Below are 23,025 nucleotides of genomic sequence, written 5' to 3' on the forward strand. Positions count from 1 at the left end.
ATTGTTTGGGCGCCGTTGGATGCCCCTAGGAGGACACTTCAGTAAATTCCTCCTTGATATTGACGAGCACGTTCGGGTGCCGGTCCTTCCGTTGCCTCTTCGGTTGGCTGCCATTTGTGCGTGCGCTGCCATCATCAGTGGTGGCATCCTCGGCAGCAGCATCAGTGGTGTCATCCCCATGCCACTAGGGGTTGTGTAGTCAGGATCGGTGTCTTCCGCAGCGTCCTCATAGCGGTGAGGTTCTTCCTCCATCTCCTGAGACAGCTCCCAGAATGCCTTGCCGCCCGAACCACCGGCCTCATCGTTGTGGGCCATGTTCGCTCTAAATAGGGAAAAAGTTTGGTCAAAAAGTTGGTTATTGTCAAGGAACAAGATCTCTAAGTTGACCAAATAACCTAATTCTCGAGGAATGTCACCAAAAAGTTGGTTATTGTCAAGGAACAATTGAGAGATGTTTGTGATATTGCCTAGGTGTTTTGGGATGGAACTTGTTAGTGTGTTGTTGCTAAGGTCCAAGTCCCTTCCTAACCCCCTTCTTCTTGTCTCCCCATTTAGGGTTTGTCAACACTGAGGCATCCTAAAAGCTAAGCTTTTATCATTTAGGGTTTGTCGACGCCGGGGCACCCTAAAAGCCTAAGCTTTCATCATTTAGGTTTTTATCGACACCGAGGCACCCTAAAAGACAAGGTTCTATCATTTAGGGTTTGTCGACGCTGAGGCACCCTAAATGCTAAGTTAAGTTTTCATCATTTAGGGTTTATCGATGCCGAGGCACCCTAGGTTGACTGATATATATATATATATATATATATATATATATATATATATATATATGGGTATCTTCTAATAATATACCCTATCAAGAAAAGGGAAGGAGAATTCTAATACACCAAGAGACAATAAACATATCACACTTCTATATGTATAACACAAGAGGCAGTTGATCCTACTTAATTAAGTACTAAGATACCCCAGCCCATGCATTAGTCGCAAGTACCCCATATGTCCTATTTTTAGCAAAGTCATGCTAAAATTCACGGAAAATTTCAGCATGACCTTTGCTAAAAATAGGACATATGGAGTACCCAAATTTGCCGGAACGGAAGTTAATCGACATTCCAACAAACTCAAGGGCCTCTCAGGGTACCTGCAAAATCATCACGACACGATGGTCAGAGACAAAACCCAGCAAACTAGCAAAGTTACTAATGTGTTTACAGAAATTGTTTTCTGTAAAAGATGATCATCATCTTTACATGTCTTTCTCAATGTGATCAATTGATGGATCAAGATGTAAAACATGTCCAATAAGTATGATTCATAGAGTCAACATCAGTATGAATATATATAACATTTTTCAAAATGGTGAAATATATAACATGATAATACTATCCAGTTCAAGATTTAGTAGATGCCATAATCAGTGCATACCAAAAGAATGGCATCAGTCAATAAATGCAGGTTGCAACAAAGATAAACTAGTTAGACCAGCCATTGTTCCCCCATAATATTTTCAAAATATTGACAAATAATCAAATAACAAGGAAAGAGAGGCCACTCCAGCAATCTTATCCTTGCTTTGTGGCACTTTTCTGCCTAAATAAAAGATAAAAGCATTCACGGGGTTATTTTATTTCTTTTATTGGTTGGCCATCAGTGCATCACCTTCAGGCTAGCTCACATTATCTTGTCTAGAATTCAAGAGACCAAATTTTGTGATTATACTTGTCGGGGGTTGGGTGCGACATATGTCAATGGATGGCTTATCATGGTGGGAGCGAGTAGAACGTCGCCTGTGCCTGGAAGCGGGATGAGGCGTAAACACGTACGCCGGCGAACTTTATCCAGGTTGGGGCCTCTTTGTGGAGATAATACCCCTACTCCTGCTCTGCGGGGTCTCTGCATGATCACTAAGGCCTAGTGATACAAAGTGCTCCTCGAGCTGTGTCTAGGGGAAGGAGAAGGCAAGGCTAGCTCTTCCCTCCCTAGGTTTCTGGCTAGTTCTATCGGAGTGGGAACCCTTTGCATGGGTGGCCTGGGGGGTTTATATAGGCCTACCCCCCCAGGGGTACAACGGTAATCTGGCTGATTGCCGGGCCCGGCTGTCAGTGTCTCCAGCCTCCGGCTTCACCGCCGACCGCTGGGGCCCTCCGCCTGGTGGGCTCTGCCGACTGGTTGGTGGCTGTTCACTATAGCCGTATCCCCAGTGATGGGGGCTTGGTCATCTTTAGCGTGGCTACAGTCCCACCGCCTGGTGGGAGGACACCGTAGCCACACCTGGTCTTGTCAGCTTAATGGCTTGCTCGCCTCGGGGCAAGGGACGGCCGCCTGCTGGGGGCCGACCCCTCTCTGATCTATCTGGTCAAACTTCCGCCGTCTTCCTCGGGGTCACTGTCCGATGGGGCCCGCCTCTGGCTGGCCGTACCGACAGGCCGTCGTGGGGAATAGGGCTCCGCCTGCTAGGAGCAACGTCAGGGTAGATACGACACAGTGCTCCGTCGTGCGGAGATCTCCGTCTGTACGGAGCACTGTAGCCACGCCCGTCTCGAGCGTGGGAGGTGACGTGCTTCACTATAGCCATACTTCGTCTTGTACTCCTGATGGGAGCTCGGCCGCCCCGTAATCGTGAAGTAGCCGCCTGCCCGTTGCCGCCTCTCTGGAAGGCGGCCGTCAGGTGCCGGCCACTTGGAGCACCGTAGTCTTGGGTCACCCGCCCTCGGGCAGCTGGTTGCTGAGCTAGTCGGCCTCAAAGGGCGGAGTTTCGGCTTGGGGCTCAGCTAGGCGGAGCTGGCCCAAAGTCTTGATAAATCTTGGGCCTCGGGTGAGCCTTCCCATGGCCCATAACTCCGACAGTAGTCCCCGAAGCCGGTGACGCGTCATGGTCGAGGGGTCGCGAGGTTTCAGCGGCTTCTCCCCTCCCCATGCTCGGGGATAACATCGTCCGCCTGGTGGCCAGTCGGCTGCTCGAGCCGGCCTCTCCCAGGCGGAGCTTAAGTGGTCGATTTTGAACTCCAAGGCGGGAAACAGGTGGCGTGCCTGTTAAGCTTCCCCATGCAGCCGCCCGCCACTGATGCACCACATGGCGCATGTCAGCCTGACAAGCCTGCCATCCCACGCCCTCGACAGGACATGACTCCGGGCCAGGCCCGCCATTACCACGCCTAGGCAACCGGGCGGATTTACTACGCCGAAGGGGACGGTTGCCATCCCCGCGACTATTCATGACGGGGTGAATGCGCGTGGGAGATGGGGGGTCGTGGGGACGTGGGCGCAGTTAATCCCACGACCCCACGTCCTGCCCCCTCAGCTACATAGCCTGGGCGCTATAAGTAGGGAGGGAGGAGAGGTGCGGCAAAGTTCCTACGCCCCTCCCACTCTTCTTCTTCTTCTCTTAGCCTCCGCTGCCGCTGCTGCCGTAGCGCCGCCGCCGTTGCTCGACGCCGACGCATCTTTTGTCACATCCCTGGTCCTGTTATGCACTAGGCTAGACCTTCGTGTGAGCATCATGTTTTAATTCAAATGAAATTTGAATTGAGGAATTTTCAAAAGCCTCAGAAGACCTCTAAAAATAACCAACATTTAAATCTCATCAAATGAGTCCAAAGAAATGTTCCTATTACTCTGTGAAAATATTGGTAAGAGGTAAAATTCAAACCAATATTTTCAGAATCACAGAATTACTTATTTTTGGGCCTTTGACTTAAACCAATGACATATTTGAGTTGAATTTATTTCTATTATATAAGAAATAAAGTTCAAATATTTTTGTAAGTTGCCTGTGACCTTGGACTAGTTCCTGAGCTCACATACAATTTACAGAAAGTTTAAAAAAATGATTTGATTTTTTAAATCAAATCAAAACCAATTGCAGAAAATAGAAAACAGAAACAAATAAAAGAAAGAGAGACACTCACCTGGCAACCTACTGTGCGGCCCAGCACTGTAGCCTGTGCTGGCCCAGCCCACCTCCACCTCCCCTGTCGTCTTCCTCCCCAGGCCAGTAGGCAGAGCGCGTGCTCGCCGCGCGTGCACACGCGCCCGGCCACCTCCACCCTGCCTGCCTGCGTCCCCGACGCCTAGACACCTCCAACGTTGCCACGCTACCCCTCTGGAACCCCCTCGCCCACTTCCTCGTCCTCATCCCCTCCTCTCTCTCGCTCTGCACTTCGTGCCCGAGCGCCACCATCGCCACCGATGCCGTTCGCCGTGGCCATCGGCCACCCCTCGCCCTACCGCTGAGCTCAGGAGCTCCGCCTCGACCCCCTCTTCCTCCCCACCGATCCACGCCCCTACGGAAGCCCTGCAGCGTCTTCCTCAAGCTCATCTTCAACCTTCGGCCGCCGTCAACCTCATCGTCGATTCGCCGCCGTTCGAGCTTCCCCGAGCTCGCCGAGGCCACCGCTGTACCCGCCGTGAGCTTCGCCATCGTTTCCCCCTCTCCCCGTGCCCTACCTCCCTCTCTAGCCGCCGTTCGCAACGAGCCGAGAGCTCTTCGCCGCCGGCCATGTCGCCGCCATGGCTACGGCTGTTGATGCTCACAGTAGACCACATCACTGCATTGAGTGCCTCCCCACAAGCCCGTAGCGTGCCCCAGCACGCCTTCCCGTGCCCCCTAGCTCTCGCTCGCGTCACACCCGAACGCCGGCGCCGCCACGAGCTCAACTCCGACGAGCTCGCTCCACCCTGGCTCCTCCCGCTCGCACCATTCGATGCGGACGAGTCTCCTCGTTCCGTAGATGGCCTCGGCCTTCGATTTGGTCGCCGTGGGACGAAACCCGAATGCCTCCGCCGTCTCTGGCCTCGCCGGCGATGAGCCGCGGGTCAACTCCGGCGAGTTGACCCGGGTTTGACCCCTGTTTGACCCTCCCCTGGGTCATTGACATGTGGGGCCAGCCCCTGCTAATTACCAAGGTTTAGGATTAGTTTAGCGTTAACAAACTCTGTTAATTAGACTAGACACTGACACGCAGGCCCAGCCGTCAGGTTTGACCTTGGCTGGCGCCTTTGACCTGATGACGTCACCTCGACGTCATGCTGACGCAGTTAATCTTTTTCTGTATTTATTTAATTCAGGAAATTCCAGGAAATAGCCAAAACTTCTAAAAATCATAGAAAATCAACCGTAACTCCAAATCAAACAAGTTATATATGAAAAATGATCAGAAAATCCAATCTATCCATCTGTACCATTTTCATGCATGTTAGAACAACTCATACCTGCTGATCAGGTCAAATCAATTAAATGGCATTTAAACTCTCACATATGGAGTTTGAATTTGAACCTAGTATTCAAACCAACCCCATTTAACTTGTTGCTAGATGCATTAGCCCAAAACACATTCATATTGCCATGTCATAGCATGCATCATACCGTGCATTGCATTGATCGTGTTTCTTCTGTGTTTGCCGGTGTTGTTCCCCCTCGGTAGACGCTGTACCGATGATGTGATCGTTGACACTGATGAAGACACAATGCTATCTTCAGAAGTGCCAGGCAAGCAAAACCCCCTTGTTCATTCCGATACAATCCTACTCTCTCTCCCTGCTCTCTTTTACTGCATTAGGACAACAACGAGTCATTTGTTACTTGCTGCGGTAGCTGAACCCCTTTATCCTCTGCATGACCTGTCATTGCCACAGTAAATAGATGAAACCCACTAGTATGAGTAGGAGTTGTTTGAGCCCTGTTGTGCCTACTCATTCATGTTTGTTTGTCATGCCTGCTACTGCTTAGAGTTGAGTCAGGTCTGATTCATCGGGAATGAATCAGAGGTGTGTGAACATGTCCTACTGTGTGTAAGCTAAGTGTGTGAACACGATTTGGTAAAAGGTATCAGTGAGAGGCCATGTAGGAGTACATGGTGGGTTGTCTCATTGAAGCCGTCCTTAGGAACTGAGTTCTGTGTTTGTGATCCATGATTCAGCTACTACCATGCATTGGGCCCTGAAATATGACCCCGCTCGACTTCTTATTCACCCTTGTCCTCTGTCCAGGAGTTGCAAGTAGTTTCTGGTGTTTGTAGTATGCTGGAGGCCGTGCGCACCGCTGACCGAAGGGGTGGGCTGTGATGCGGTAGGCACGTGGCCGGGTATACCAGGCGCCCGTTTGGTGTCACGGAACCCTGTTCACATCGTTTGGGGCTGTAAGCGAAACCCCGGCTGGATCTCCTCATGGATGAAACCCGAATAGGCGATAAACCTGGACTAGAGCCTTGAGTGTTTAGGTAGGTCGTGGTCTACACCCACGTCGGCTTTCGCTTGAAGTCTGCCGAGCACATGTCGGGTGCAGACGCTAAGTGGTGGAAACATGTATGAAGAAGTACACCCCTGCAGGGTTAACATCATCTATTCGAATAGCCGTGTCCGCGGTAAAGGACTTCTGGGTTGCTTATATCAGTTCATAGACAAGTGAAAGTGGATACCCTAAAATACGCAAGATAAGCGTGAGTGCTATGGATGGCGTTCTCGTAGGGAGACGGGAGCGGATCCATAGTGGTATATTGATATGGTGAATATGTGGACTCGTGTGCGCCACCTCAAAAGAGTTACTTGCAGTCGTAGTTCAGGATAGCCACCGAGTCAAAGCTGTCTTGCTGCAGTTAAACCCCACCATCCCCTTTGTTGATAATGATGCATATGTAGTTAGTTCTGATGTAAGTCTTGCTGGGTACATTTGTACTCACGTTTGCCTATTTTATGTTTTTGCAGAGAGACTTTGGTCTCGCTAGTAGTTCCGCATGGACTTCGACGTTTAGCTTGTTACCTCAGCTATGATCTTGTGCCCTCGGCAGGATCTGGTAGTTAGTCAGGCTTCTCAGCCTTTTTCATTTGTAGATGTCTGTACTCAGACATGTTAAGCTTCCGCTTGTGCTTTGATTTGTATGCTCTGAATGTTGGGTCATGAGACCCCTGTTTGTAATATCTCGCTCCTCGGAGCCTAATGAATACATACTTGGGTCGTAGAGTCATGTTGTGATGCCATGTTGTATTTGCACATATCGAGCATATTGTGTGTATGTTATTGAAATGCTTGGTATGTGTGGGATCTGACTATCTAGTTGTTTATCCTTAGTAGCCTCTCTTACCGGGAAATGTCTCCTAGTGTTTCCATGGTAGCTTGCTACTGCTCCGGAACACTTAGGCTGGCCGGCATGTGTCCTTCTTCGTTCCTGTGTCTGTCCCCTCGGGCAAATGTCACGCGATGAATACCGGAGTCCTGTTAGCCCGCTACAGCCCGGTTCACCGGAGTCCTGCTAGCCCAGTGCTACAGCCTGGATTCACTCGCTGATGACCGACACGTTCGATGCTGGGTCATGGATGCCTGTCCCTGTAAGTTTGTGCCACTTTGGGTTTACGACTAGCCATGTCAGCCCGGGCTCCTTATCATATGGATGCGAGCGACACTATCATATACGTGTGCCAAAAGGCGCAAATGGTCCCGGGCAAAGGTAAGGCGACACCCGTGGGAATACCATGCGTGAGGCCGCAAAGTGATATGAGGTGTTACATGCTAGATCGATGTGGCATTGAGTCGGGGTCCTGACAGCTTTGGTATTAGAGCCTGACTGCCTGTAGGATTACCAAGCCAAACTGGTCGAAGTTGTGTCTAGAAATGCTTTAGTTATGTAAGGGAATTGATTGTGGAATGGAACGTAAGGCTCTTTTTACTCCTTATACCTCATGGCCTTCTGATCTGAGTCATCCTCTTCTCTTCTACGGGGATTAAGAACTAGGCCTTCTCATCTATCTATCAGGATGACGTGTTACTAATCCATAGACTTATAGGATTGATGGATTTAAGCCTTTGTTCAGTTTCTTCTACTTCTGTATGTTGATAGTTGGTCTAGGAACCTTGATATTGTGATGTTAAGTGGTTATGCCACCATTTTCACTGGATGTCTCAGATCTTTTTGAGCATTTACAGCCGTTATGCTGTCCGAGTCATCCCAGGTTTCTAAATAGTCTGATGCATTTGGAAATTCCTTTTACCATTCTGAAGATCCTTTGTGCCAGATCAACCACCCTAACTAGTGTGTTGAGGTATTTCATTGCCTCAGCATTTATGATGGAGCTATTACTATGACCCTAGGTGTCTAGAGTATCACCTAGTAATTAGCCATGCTTTGTGTTCCCAGTGTGATGATTCTGGCCATCATTCTTGAAAGCATCCCGTGATGCCACTTAGTAGTAGGTATTCTACTTCTGGGTTTTTGAACCCGAGATTCACTCTACTTACTTCATGTTGATAGTGTTTGCTAGTTCCTTTAGGATATTAGTAAATTTGCGATAGTCCTCGAGGTCCGTGGTATTTCCTTCTTCCAAATACTATGAACCGCTTACGGCAGATGTTTATTGGATCAAAAGATCACAATTAGAGTACTCTTGAGGAGTTCTCCATTCATAAATCGCGACTCTGCCAGTCCTACCTCTCTGCATGGGTTATCCGGAAGAAACATGTTGAACTTGGTTTGACATACTAATCTATGCATCCACAACTCAGAAAATTATATGTTCTTTGAGTTGTCCCTCTTAGTTGTCTTCTGACCCTCGTCTATCATTTGATAGTCAAGAGTATGCGTGCATTCCTATTACTCTTGTGGTCCGTCAAGCCATTCTATTCCGGAATGACTAGGAGAAACAAACTCCAGTACCTTGTCCATTTCCAGGATTGGGTCAAAGCAGTTGTACTCCGCAGATCAAATTGCTAATCTTGCTTTTGCTCTGTTCTACCTTGGAGTATTACCATCTTCATATCAAGAATGTCATGGTGAACTCTTGACACAGTGATACTTCTCTCCATCATTATTCATTTCTCGGTTCCCGTGTTGTTGCAACCGGAATGTCGACAAGTGAATCGTGATGTGTGAAATCAATACTCCTAGCAACCTTGTTGCTTGGTAGTTAAAGGACAACAATTTAATTCTTAGCGTGTTGGTTCTTGAATCATCATTCTAAGACTGTTCGTGCTACCTAGTCCTTATTTCTGGTGCACTCTTCGATCAATGAGTTAGAGTTTCAATCCCTTGCTTAATTGATCACATCATCTTGCTTCGGAAACAAGATTGTTTTTGAGCTTAATAACATATTGGTGGTTCGTAATTTTCCAAATATCTTCTCGGAAGTGTTACCAGGTTGTCACCTGACCGCTATGTTGGGTTCGTGATCAAGTTGGTTTTTCATAAACCACCCCCTTCTCCAAAATTCTGTGTTGGATACCCTAAGCTAGTTGGTAATCTGAACAACAACTTGGAGAGTTGGAAGGTAAAAGCTTGTCCGACTTAGTTCATTTTAAGGGATATCTTGTATGTGTGTTGAAGAAAGATGATATCTTTATTGGTTGATCCTCGTGATCAATTGTTGGATCTATTATCTTACCCAAACCATTGATTTGAGTATGGGCTATCGTCAAATCAAATCAGAACCAACGATGTTCTTAATGTTGTCTTACTCGTGGTTGATCCCTCGAGCATACACCATTATATCTTTTGGTCTGACTAATGCTATCACCGTGTTCACATAATTATGGAATTCCATCTTCATGGAAACCTGGATAAATTGTTGTTGAGCCCATCGACAACATCCTTACCTTTTCCTTAATTTTTGTTAAACATCGAGCTAGTATTGGAAACTTTTATAATCATTATCTTCATGACTCGTTCGTGAAGCATATGTTTGGACAAAAGAAGTGAGTCCCTCTAATTCATGTGCACTTGATGCAAGTTGCCGCCATGAATTTGAGAAGGCTTGTTTTACCTCCTTTGGAATCATCCCAAGTCAGTCATGCACGTGCGAAGAATTCTGTGGTCTGTTAGACTGATCATCCTCATTCCATATGTATATCCTAGCACACCAAGCCACTGATTGAGTTGTTCAAAGATAAAGGAGTCTGTCCAAGGTGAACTCTTTGGACTTCCACGCGTGGAGACTTCGATGCCATTAATGATGGTTCCCCCACCTGAACTCGGTAGTGTTTTATTGTAAGACTACCATGTGATAATGTTTTGTCTGGGACAACGTGTTCACATGTGTGTAGCAGAACCAGCTCATGTTTTGGAGCTTGCTATCGTAGTTCATTTCCCGAGAATCTCGCAACGTCATCTCGTCGATTTGTGTTGCGAACTTTCTTTTTCTTTCTAGACTCGATGAGTCTGGAATATCCTGACACCAGCCAGATCTCAATCTCAGGCAGATATGATGGTTGGAACATTTCCCAAGAACTATAATATTGGTCTCTCGTTAACCGGTAAAGTGGATGTCGTGGCCAACACACCCAGCCGGAAGACCTATTATTGTAGTATCTTGATTGAGGAAGTTGGCCACCTCCCCATAAGGACTTCGTAGGATTTACTCCCTAGCTATGCCTTATGATTTTGTGTTTTTGAAGTACGACCTTTACTTGATGTTCTAGATACCAGACCATTTCAAGGAATGGGATACGCTAGTACATCAAGGAGAACATTAGAAGCGGAGTGCTAAATGTCTCTCGGTCGATCATCCAGATTTCGTCCCCTTGGCCTCGCCAAGGTGAAATCCGAGAAAGTGTTATCCTCCTTTGCATCTGCATCGTCCATCGCTATTCATCATGGTAGTATGTTGTGTTGTCAGCACCCTTGACATGGATGTTGGTAAAACCTTGATGATTATGGAAATGCTCAAGTTCTTGAGAGCACGCACAAGCGCTAGGTGTTACCATCGGCACTAACTGGGATTGCTCTCAGCTTCCTCGGGTATGCTATAACTTCTCAAACAGTGGACTCACTCTCTACTGTTGAGATTCTCCTCAATTACTAAAATCATCCCTTGTGTGGTTTTCAACAAGGTAATCCACATCATCCATTCTAATCCGGGTATGCCATTCTACCGAACCCCTCTAAACGATCGCTCGAGAATTGCCCTAAGTTGGTGTAAAGAGTCTCAATGATCTTTGAATCAAAGGTAATTCTTTTTGCCACTTAAGGAGATATTTCTACGAGTCACCTTCCCTAAAGTGCATCGTTATGGTATCATGGCAACTCAACTGCTTGCTACGTTGACAACCGTTCACCACCCTCTTAAATGTGGAATTGTTGTCTACCTAGTGGACCTTCGCCATCCGTTCCACTCCATCCCTTCAGATGAATGCTTTGTATCTCAGCTCGAGAGTTGTTCTTACCTCTCACTCCATGAGTTGATCTTGAATACTCGATCTTCAAGGAGATCATCTTCTGTAGAGTCTCCTTCTGTCGTCATCGTGTTGGATGAAGACCTTGCAAGCAAGACGTCAAGATTGTTTTGAGTCAATAGATCAACACCTCGAGAAGACAGTTGGATCTTGGAGCTCATGCTATTAGTTTGTGTCCCCTTTGTCTTCTTACCTCACGCCTTGAATCTCGGGGCGAGATTCTTGTTTAGTGGGGGTGAGTTGTCACATCCCTGGTCCTGTTATGCACTAGGCTAGACCTTCGTGTGAGCATCATGTTTTAATTCAAATGAAATTTGAATTGAGGAATTTTCAAAAGCCTCAGAAGACCTCTAAAAATAACCAACATTTAAATCTCATCAAATGAGTCCAAAGAAATGTTCCTATTACTCTGTGAAAATATTGGTAAGAGGTAAAATTCAAACCAATATTTTCAGAATCACAGAATTATTTATTTTTGGGCCTTTGACTTAAACCAATGACATATTTGAGTTGAATTTATTTCTATTATATAAGAAATAAAGTTCAAATATTTTTGTAAGTTGCCTGTGACCTTGGAATAGTTCCTGAGCTCACATACAATTTACAGAAAGTTTTAAAAAAATGATTTGATTTTTTAAATCAAATCAAAACCAATTGCAGAAAATAGAAAACAGAAACAAATAAAAGAAAGAGAGACACTCACCTGGCAACCTACTGTGCGGCCCAGCACTGTAGCCTGTGCTGGCCCAGCCCACCTCCACCTCCCCTGTCGTCTTCCTCCCCAGGCCAGTAGGCAGAGCGCGTGCTCGCTGCGCGTGCACACGCGCCCGGCCACCTCCACCCTGCCTGCCTGCGTCCCCGACGCCTAGACACCTCCAACGTTGCCACGCTACCCCTCTGGAACCCCCTCGCCCACTTCCTCGTCCTCATCCCCTCCTCTCTCTCGCTCTGCACTTTGTGCCCGAGCGCCACCATCGCCACCGATGCCGTTTGCCGCGGCCACCGACCACCCCTCGCCCTGCTGCTGAGCTCAGGAGCTCCGCCTCGACCCCCTCTTCCTCCCCACCGATCCACGCCCCTACGGAAGCCCTGCAGCATCGTCCTCAAGCTCATCTTCAACCTTCGGCCGCCGTCAACCTCATTGTCGATTCGCCGCCATTCGAGCTTCCCCGAGCTCGCCGAGGCCACCGCTGCACCCGCTGTGAGCTTCGCCATCGTTTCCCCCTTTCCTTGTGCCCTACCTCCCTCTCTAGCCGCCATTCGCAACGAGCCGAGAGCTCTTCGCCGCCGGCCATGTCGCCGCCGTGGCTACGGCTATTGATGCTCGCAGTAGACCACATCACTGCACTGAGTGCCTCCCCACGAGCCCGTAGCACGCCCCAGCTCGCCTTCCCGTGCCCCTAGCTCTCGCTCGCGTCACACCCGAACGCCGGCGCCGCCACGAGCTCAACCCAAGCGAGCTCGCTCCACCCTGGCTACTCCCGCTCGCACCATTCGATGCGGACGAGTCTCCTTGTTCCGTAGATGGCCTCGGCCTTCGATTTGGTCGCCGTGGGACGAAACCCGAATGCCTCCGCCGTCTCTGGCCTTGCCGGCGACGAGCCGCGGGTCAACTCCGGCGAGTTGACCCGGGTTTGACCCCTGTTTGACCCTCCCCTGGGTCATTGACATGTGGGGCCAGCCCCTGCTAATTACCAAGGTTTAGGATTAGTTTAGCGTTAACAAACTCTGTTAATTAGACTAGACACTGACACGCGGGCCCAGCCGTCAGGTTTGACCTGGGCTGGCGCCTTTGACCTGATGACGTCACCTCGATGTCATGCTGACGCAGTTAATCTTTTTCTGTATTTATTTAATTCAGGAAATTCCAGGAAATAGCCAAAACTTCTAAAAATCATAGAAAATCAACCGTAACTCCAAATCAAACAAGTTATATATGCAAAATGATCAGAAAAATCCAATCTATCCATCTGTACCATTTTCATGCATGTTAGAACAACTCATACCTGCTGATCAGGTTAAATCAATTAAATGGCATTTAAACTCTCACATATGGAGTTTGAATTTGAACCTAGTATTCAAACCAACCCCATTTAACTTGTTGCTAGATGCATTAGCCAAAAACACATTCATATTGCCATGTCATAGCATGCATCATACCGTGCATTGCATTGATCGTGTTTCTTCTGTGTTTGCCGGTGTTGTTCCCCCTCGGTAGACGCTGTACCGATGATGTGATCGTTGACACTGATGAAGACTCAATGCTATCTTCAGAAGTGCCAGGCAAGCAAAACCCCCTTGTTCATTCCGATACAATCCTACTCTCTCTCCCTGCTCTCTTTTACTGCATTAGGACAACAACGAGTCATTTGTTAATTGCTGTGGTAGCTGAACCCCTTTATCCTCTGCATGATCTATCATTGCCAAAGTAAATAGATGAAACCCACTAGTATGAGTAGGAGTTGTTTGAGCCCTGTTGTGCCTACTCATTCATGTTTGTTTGTCATGCCTGCTACTGCTTAGAGTTGAGTCAGGTCTGATTCATCGGGAATGAATCAGAGGTGTGTGAACATGTCCTACTGTGTGTAAGCTAAGTGTGTGAACACGATTTGGTAAAAGGTATCGGTGAGAGGCCATGTAGGAGTACATGGTGGGTTGTCTCATTGAAGCCATCCCTAGGAACTGAGTTCTGTGTTTGTGATCCATAATTCAGCTACTACCATGCATTGGGCCCTGAAATATGACCCCGCTCGACTTCTTATTCACCCTTGTCCTCTGTCCAGGAGTTGCAAGTAGTTTCTGGTGTTTGTAGTATGATGGAGGCCGTGCGCAGCGCTGACCGAAGGGGTGGGCTGTGATGCGGTAGGCACGTGGCCGGGTATACCGGGCGCCCGTTTGGTGTCACGGAACCCTGTTCACATCGTTTGGGGCTGTGAGCGAAACCCCGGCCGGATCTCCTCATGGATGGAACCCGAATAGGCGATAAACCTGGACTAGAGCCTTGAGTGTTTAGGTAGGTCGTGGTCTACACCCACGTCGGCTTTCGCTTGATGTCTGCCGAGCACATGTCGTGTGCAGACGCTAAGTGGTGGAAACATGTATGAAGAAGTACACCCCTGCAGGGTTAACATCATCTATTCGAATAGCCGTGTCCGCGGTAAAGGACTTCTGGGTTGCTTATATCAGTTCATAGACAAGTGAAAGTGGATACCCTAAAATACACAAGATAAGCGTGAGTGCTATGGATGGCGTTCTCGTAGGGAGACGGGAGCGGATCCATAGTGGTGTATTGATATGATGAATATTTGGACTCGTGTGCGCCACCTCAAAAGAGTTACTTGCAGTCGTAGTTCAGGATAGCCACCGACTCAAAGCTGGCTTGCTGCAGTTAAACCCCACCATCCCCTTTGTTGATAATGATGCATATGTAGTTAGTTCTGATGTAAGTCTTGCTGGGTACATTTGTACTCACGTTTGCCTATTTTATGTTTTTGCAGAGAGACTTCGGTCTCGCTAGTAGTTCCGCGTGGACTTCGATGTTTAGCTTGTTACCTCAGCTACGATCTTGTGCCCTCGGCAGGATCTGGTAGTTAGTCAGGCTTCTCAGCCTTTTTCATTTGTAGATGTCTGTACTCAGACATGTTAAGCTTCCGCTTGTGCTTTGATTTGTATGCTCTGAATGTTGGGTCATGAGACCCCTGTTTGTAATATCTCGCTCCTCGGAGCCTAATGAATACATACTTGGGTCGTAGAGTCATGTTGTGATGCCATGTTGTATTTGCACATATCGAGCATATTGTGTGTATGTTATTGAAATGCTTGGTATGTGTGGGATCTGACTATCTAGTTGTTTATCCTTAGTAGCCTCTCTTACCGGGAAATGTCTCCTAGTGTTTCCATGGTAGCTTGCTACTGCTCCGGAGCACTTAGGCTGGCCGACATGTGTCCTTCTTCGTTCCTGTGTCTGTCCCCTCGGGGAAATGTCACGGGATGAATACCGGAGTCCTGCTAGCCCAGTGCTATAGCCTGGATTCACTCGCTGATGACCGACACATTCGATGCTAGGTCATGGATGCCTGTCCCTGTAAGTTTGTGCCACTTTGGGTTTACGACTAGCCATGTCAGCCCGGGCTCCTTATCATATGGATGCTAGCGACACTATCATATACATGTGCCAAAAGGCGCAAACGGTCCCGGGCAAAGGTAAGGCGACACCCGTGGGAATACCGTGCGTGAGGCCACAAAGTGATATGAGGTGTTACATGCTAGATCGATGTGGCATTGAGTCGGGGTCCTGACAGCTTTGGTATCAGAGCATGACTGCCTGTAGGATTACCAAGCCAAACTGGTCGAAGTTGTGTCTAGAAATGCTTTAGTTATGTAAGGGAATTGATTGTGGGATGGAATGTAAGGCTCTTTTTACTCCTTATACCTCATGGCCTTCTGATCTGAGTCATCCTCTTCTCTTCTACGGGGATTAAGAACTAGGCCTTCTCATCTATCTATCAGGATGACGTGTTACTAATCCATAGACTTATAGGATTGATGGATTTAAGCCTTTGTTCAGGTTCTTCTACTTCTGTATGTTGATAGTTGGTCTAGGAACCTTGATATTGTGATGTTAAGTGGTTATGCCACCATTTTTGCTAGATGTCTCAGATCTCTTTGAGCATTTACAGCCGTTATGCTGTCCGAGTCATCCCAGGTTTCTAAATAGTCTGATGCATTTGCAAATTCCTTTTACCGTTCTGAAGATCCTTTGTGCCAGATCAACCACCCTAACTAGTGTGTTGAGGTATTTCATTGCCTCAGCATTTATGATGGAGCTATTATTATGACCCTAGGTGTCTAGAGTATCACCTAGTAATTATCCATGCTTTGTGTTCCCAGTGTGATGATTCTGGCCATCATTCTTGAAAGCATCCCGTGATGCCACTTAGTAGTAGGTATTCTACTTCTGGGTTTTTGAACCCGAGATTCACTCTACTTACTTCATGTTGATAGTGTTTTCTAGTTGCTTTAGGATATTAGTAACTTTGCGATAGTCCTCGAGGTCCATGGTATTTCCTTCTTCCAAATACTATGAACCGCTTATGGCAGATGTTTATTGGATCAAAAGATCACAATTAGAGTACTCTTGAGGAGTTCTCCATTCATAAATCGTGACTCTGCCAGTCCTACCTCTCTGCATGGGTTATCCGGAAGAAACATGTTGAACTTGGTTCGACATACTAATCTATGCATCCACAACTCAGAAAATTATATGTTCTTTGAGTTGTCCCTCTTAGTTGTCTTCTGACCCTCGTCTATCATTTGATAGTCAAGAGTATGCGTGCATTCCTATTACTCTTGTGGTCCGTCAAGCCATTCTATTTCGGAATGACTAGGAGAAACAAACTCCAGTACCTTGTCCATTTCCAGGATTGGGTCAAAGCAGTCGTACTCCGCAGATCAAATTGCTAATCTTGCTTTTGCTCTGTTCTACCTTGGAGTATTACCATCTTCATATCAAGAATGTCATGGGAATTGCACACCATCCTATGAACTCTTGACACAGTGATACTTCTCTCCATCATTATTCATTTCTCGGTTCCCGTGTTGTTGCAACCGGAATGTCGACAAGTGAATCGTGATGTGTGAAATCAATACAGCTAGCAAACTTGTTGCTTGGTAGTTAAAGGACACTAATTTCATTCTTAGCGTGTTGGTTCTTGAATCATCATTCTAAGACTTTTCGTGCTACCTAGTCCTTATTTCTAGTGCACTCTTCGATCAATGAGTTAGGGTTTCAATCCCTTGCTTAATTGATCACATCATCTTGCTTCGGAAACAAGATTGTTTTCGAGCTTAATAACATATTGGTGGTTCGTAATTTTTCGAATATCTTCTCGGAAGTATTACCAGGTTGTCACCTGACCGCTATGTTGGGTTCGTGATCAAGTTGGTTTTTCATAAACCACCCCCTTCTCCAAAATTCTGTGTTGGATACCATGAGCTAGTTGGTAAACTGAACAACAACTTGGAGAGTTGGAAGATAAAAGCTTGTCCGACTTGGTTCAATTTAAGGGATATCTTGTATGTGTGTTGAAGAAAGATGATATCTTTATTGGTTGATCCTCGTGATCAATTGTTGGATCTATTATCTTACCCAAACCATTGATTTGAGTATGGGCTATCGTCAAATCAAATCAGAACCAACGATGTTCTTAATGTTGTCTTACTCGTGGTTGATCCCTCGAGCATACACCATTATATCTTTTGGTCTGACTAATGCTATCACTGTGTTCACATAATTATGGAATTCCATCTTCATGGAAACCTAGATAAATTGTTGTTACATGCTAGATCGATGTGGCATTGAGTCGGGTTCCTGACATCTTTCCTCCCCGTGCCGCCAGCCGGAGCCATGGGCGACTGGGATGGATCGACCGTGATCGAGGATCACATTGCTTTCCTCTGCGACACGTGCCGGATGCCCAGCGCGGCCTTCATCAAGGCGTGGGTGCCGCCGGAGACGGAGATCTCGCCGGCACCGTAGGAAGGCGAGCGGGTCGTCTTCCGCTCGCATTTCCTACGGGGCTTTGGCCTCCCTGTGAGCAACTTCTTCCGCGCCTTCCTCAACTTCTACAACCTTCAGCCCCATCACCTCACGCCCAACACCGTGACCTTGCTCTCGGCCTTAGTCACGGCGTGCGAGGGCTACCTCGGCATACTCCCCACAATCGAGCTGTGGGGAGCATTCTTCTATGGGAAGCTCGGCACCTCCGCCAAGGAGACGGCGGCCGAGTGCGGGGGCTTCGTCGCCGTGTGCCGGCCGGCGAAACAGAACGCCTTCCCCGTCATCAAGCTGGCGCAGTCGGTGAAGATGTGGCAGCGGTCCTATTTCTATGTTGAGAACGTGGACCCTGCTACCGACTTCCTCAACCTGCCGGCCTACGAGGCCGGCCCCCCCACCGGAGCTCGCGTCTCCTGGAAGTACAAGCCCAAGCCAGTGTCGGCGGATGTGGCGGCCGCCATCGGCTTGCTCCGAGTGGTCCAGGAGTCAGAGAGCCTCATGGCCTCCGACCTTCTCGTCGCCTTCGTGGAGCACCGGGTCCTTCCGCTCCAGAGCCGCCCTCATCCGATCTTCCGGATGGGCGGACATCGTGACCCGTGCTGGCTGTGCATGAAGGGAATGCCAGCCGCCGAAGTCTTGCGGATGGTGAACGAAATCTCCGACCTCAAGATGTCGGAGAAGGAGTGGCGGTTCGGGAAGCGGCCATACTCTCGCCACAACCCGCCTCCTGCTGTAAGTTTCTTCTGATTTGTTTTTCTTTATGACGCTGCTTCTTCAAGACTTGATTCTTTCTTGGTTGCAGATTTACATGTCCGAGGCAACGGCCGCTCTCCTGGGGCCGGGTGACAACCTCCAGGCGGACAGGGCGGAGAGTGACTTGGACGACCCCGACATGGGGGTGGCCGCCCTGTTTGACGACGCGACAGGCAGCGGCGGCAGAGCGGATGGCGGTGGTGGAGCAGGCGGCTCCGAGGGGAGGCGGCGGTGTGGAGACCTGGCCCGAGGACGACGAAGACGAAGATGAGCCGCGCCCCGCCCGGAGCTCTACCACCACCGACGCCGGCCCCTCTTCTGGGCCGCCCGCCCCAGGCGGCAAGCGCAAGCGGAAACAGGGCTCGACCCTGTTCGGCAGCGCCCAACGAAGCCCAAGAATCCGGCCGTGGCGTTGAGGCAGAAAGAGACCGCGGCCAGGGCGACCCAATATCAAAGGAAACCGAAGGTGCCAGTTATGGTGTCGGCGTAAGCATCATTTCCTTACTCCTTGTTTTTTCATTAATTCGTTGTGAAAATCTTCTGACTTGTTCTCTTATTTCAGGGCCCCGCTGACCCTTGAGAAGTCGGTTGCCGGCTCGGTCCTCAGGTCGGCAGCGGCCTCCTTGACCAGCCGGTGATCGACCCGGCCGCCTACCTCCGGGAGGCGACAGAGCGGAATGCGCGGGAGGCGCGCGATGAGGCGGAGGCCGATCGCCTGGCCAAGGAGCAGGCGGACCTGTTTGCCGTGTTTTTCGCGAGAACGCTGGCGCAAGCGGAAGCTCAGGCCGTAGAGAGGGAGCGGCTCGCGGAGGCTGCTCGCCGCCAAGAGGCACTACTTGTGCCCCCCCTGAACACTGCTCCGCCTCTGCCTGATTTCGAGGTGACAACCGAAGGAGCCGGTGGCGACTACCCGATCCAAGAGCAGGGGGGCGATGTAGCCATGCCGGACGTCTTCGTGCTGCCGCCCCTGCCGCCGCCGCCGCCTCCGCCAGCCAGCGAGCCGCGGGACGAGCAGCCAGTGGCACTGCCGGTGCCACCGGTCGAAACTGTGGTGGCAACGGTCCTGGTTCCCACGGTCCGCATCCCCATGCGCCGCTATATGGAGAAGGCGGCCTCGGTGCCGCGACCGCAGGAGATCGGCGCCTCGAGCTCGTCGGCCTTTGACACCGAGGCGACCAGTGCCGCGCCCGTGGGCTGGGTACGCGGGGGCGGAACTGGCGCCTTGAACGAGGCGTCTATTGACGTCCAGTCCAAGCTCCGGGCGGAGGAAGTGGCACTCAAGCGCTGCAACGAGGCCTACTTGGAGTCGTGCACCACCATCCGAGTAAGCCGTCTTGTGGTGCTCTCTCCGAATGTTCTTCCTTGTTTCTTTCGTGGGGGTGCGCAAGCGCACCCACTGGGTGTAGTCCCCAAGTTCCGGGCCGGCTACTAAGCAGGCGGGTTGGAACTTTAACTTGTAGTCGCCGATCGCTGATTTTCGCTTTGTTGTTTCTTTTGCAGGATTATCATAACCTCCACGCGACCGCCTACAACTCCAAGGTTCGGGAGCTGGAGGCGCAGACGGCTCATCTCGCCGAAAGCCGGCGTAAGTCTCTTTCTTCTTTCTTCGCGGGGGCGCGCTGGCGCACCTGCGGGCTGTAGTCCCCGAGGTTCGGGCCGACTGTTGAGCAGTCGGGCCGAGTCTCCTCAGTTGTTCTTTTTTCCTTGTTGGCTACTTCTTTTCCACGGGGGCGCGCTGGCGCGTCCGCGGGCTGTAGTCCCCGAGGTTCGGGCCGACTGCTGAGCAGTCGGGCCGAATCTCCTCGGTTATTTCTTTCCTTTATCTTGTCCGCTTGACTGATGCCTTCTCCTTTTCTTTCTTTCTTCAGAGGCCAATGCCGATCTGCAGCAGCAGCTAGGCGAAGCCAAAACTGCCCTGCGTGGCAAGGAGCCGGAGTGTAGCAAGCTGGCGGAGGAGCGGGACCGTCTGGTCGCCCAACTTGCCGAACAGGCGGAAAACCTCAAGGCAGCCCAGCTGAAGGCGGAGACGGCGGACACCAGCCTCCTTGCCAATTTTGAGCTCGAGCGCTCTGCCTGGGCCGACAAGGAGGCCCAGGTGACGGCCTGCTTCAGCAGCATTGAGGACCTGGTCGATGGTAAGCCCTATTCTCTTAGTTTCTTGCTTTGAGTTATCATCCCTTGCTTATATCCTTGGCCTTTTTCTTCTTCTGCCCAGAGAGACTTCTTTCCGGGCCATGCTATAGCCGCTACCCAGATGATCGAAGCCCAGCGCGAGGAGCGAAGGGCAGAGGGTGCGCAGATCGCTGCTGATGCCCCCGGACCCTTGGTGAACAGGTCCTCAGCATTCAGGCCTGGCTTCGGCCTGCTCACCGCTTGCTGCATCGCCTATAGCGCATCGGAGCCTAGGCGGTCTCCGCCCTCTAGCTAGACTTGCCGGCCCCACGCACCCCAAGTCAGACTGCCGACTGGCGGGAGGTGGCGGCGGGCTGCCTGGAGGCCTGGAAGGGCTTAGCATCCCAGGCAGGAGCGCGCCGGGCCTTGGAATTCATCAAGGCGTGGTACCCTCGGCTAGATCTAGCCCAGTTAGCCATGTTCCGACTGGAGGCGCAGAAGGAGATGGCGGTGGTGGAAACTGAGCTTGTCAGCAGGGCAGCGGCGATCGCCGACTTCACCGACACCAGCGTCTTTGTCCCGGAGGTGGTCGAGGAAGGCGGTGAAGCTCCGCATGAATGGCTTGGGCTAAACCCAGAAGACAGCAAAGATTCCACTGAAGTCATCGCCTCCAGCGACGAGGGGGAGGACGGGGAGGAGGAAGAGGAGGAGGAGGAGGAGGAGGAGGAGGAGGAGGAAGACAAGAGCGACGTCGACATGCCGCAGGTCGGGGCGGACGGTCAGCCCCAACCTGACCGGGCCTCAAGCAACGAGCCACGCACCGAGGTGCCGCCCGCTACTGGAGGCATTCAAGTGGGGGCGGACCTGCCGCCCGTTCCTCCGACAGATTCTACCGACTCCGTCCTCCAGCACTCCAATGCTCCGCCTGCCGCCGATGATCCCTCTGCTCAGATGGAGCCGCCTACCGCACCAGGTGGCGCAGCCGACTCCAACGTTCAGCCGGAGCCCTTGGCCACGCCATCCGGCACCGGCCAGTAGGAGCCTTCTGCCGCGCCAACCGGCACCGCCCAGCCGGAGTCCTCTGCTACACCTTAGGATTTTATCTATTTTCTGCTTGCTACTCTGAACACTTTGGTTAAATTCGCACAATTCCACCGCGGGGTGTACATCAAACTCTGTTTGAATGCTGGCCAGAGGCCTTTATCCATGTAAAAATATTTTATCATTGCTTATGCTTGCTGTGCCGACCTCCACTCTTCTTTCCTTTTTCTCCTTGGTTTTTTCCTTTGCCGCCGACCCTTTGGCTTTGCTTTCACCGGCCAGGCGGCCGCTCTGCGGACCGTGGCTGGTTTGAGCGTTCTAGCCGTTTGTGAGGGGGGCTAGGTTTTAACCATTCAGAGCTTCGGGTAGTAAGGTGGAGGCCGGCCGTCTGGCCGCCAAGCAGCCAGACGGCTAGGCGCGATGCCGCGTGCTACTATATGCGCTTTCCTCCTTAGTCGTTTTTTTGTGTGGGGCACCTCTTTGCGACCTTTGCCCGCCATGCAGTCGCTCTGCGAGCTGTGGCTTCTGACAAAGGAAGCTTTTGGTGCCGGCACACTACTTGTCCGGCTGCAGGGGGCGGCATATTGTAGAAGGCGGCGAGGCTCCGGGCCGACTGGTCGAACCCGGTGCCAGGCGGAAGAAAAAGACTATACATTCTCATAGGCATGATACTTATCATATAGATAAAAGAGGGCAGTCCCCGAGCTCTTCTCGGGGACCCGGAGTCTTTATACATAGTACAAAAGGTAGCGTGATACATAGTGCTTTCAACTGTAAAACCTTCGGAGGAGGTTTGCGTTCCACGGCCTCTCTGTTTCTTTGCCTGAATCATCTCTCTTGCGTGCTCTGGGCTTCTGGGCATCGATCAGGTAGTAGGCATCGTTGCCCAACACCTTACTGATGATAAAAGGGCCTTCCCAAGGTGCCGAGAGCTTGTGCTGTCCGGCTGTTCGCAGGATCAGCCGGAGCACAAGGTCTCCCTCCAGGAAGGACCTTGGCTTCACCTTGCGGTTGTAGTATCGGTGCAGGCTCTGCTGGTAGATGGTCGACCTGCTGAGTGCCAACAGCCGGCCCTCTTCCAGCAAGTCGACGCCGTCTTCTCGTGCCTCCTTGGCGTCCGCCTCGGTGTACATGGTGACCCTTGGGGAGTCGAATTCGATATCCGTCGGGATGACGGCTTCGGCACCGTAGACGAGGAAGAAAGGCGTGAAGCCTGTTGATTTGTTTGGAGTTGTGCGCAAGCTCCAGAGGACGGCCGGCAGCTCGTCGAGCCAGCAGCCGGCCGAACGCTCCAGAGGCTCGACCAGTCGGGGCTTGAGGTCAGACAAAATGAGGCCGTTTGCGCGTTCCACCTGGCCGTTTGACTGGGGGTGGGCAACGGACGCTAAGTCCAGGCGGATGC

This window comes from Triticum aestivum, chromosome 4B (genome assembly GCF_018294505.1).
Source record: "Triticum aestivum cultivar Chinese Spring chromosome 4B, IWGSC CS RefSeq v2.1, whole genome shotgun sequence".
Taxonomy (NCBI): Eukaryota; Viridiplantae; Streptophyta; class Magnoliopsida; order Poales; family Poaceae; genus Triticum; species Triticum aestivum.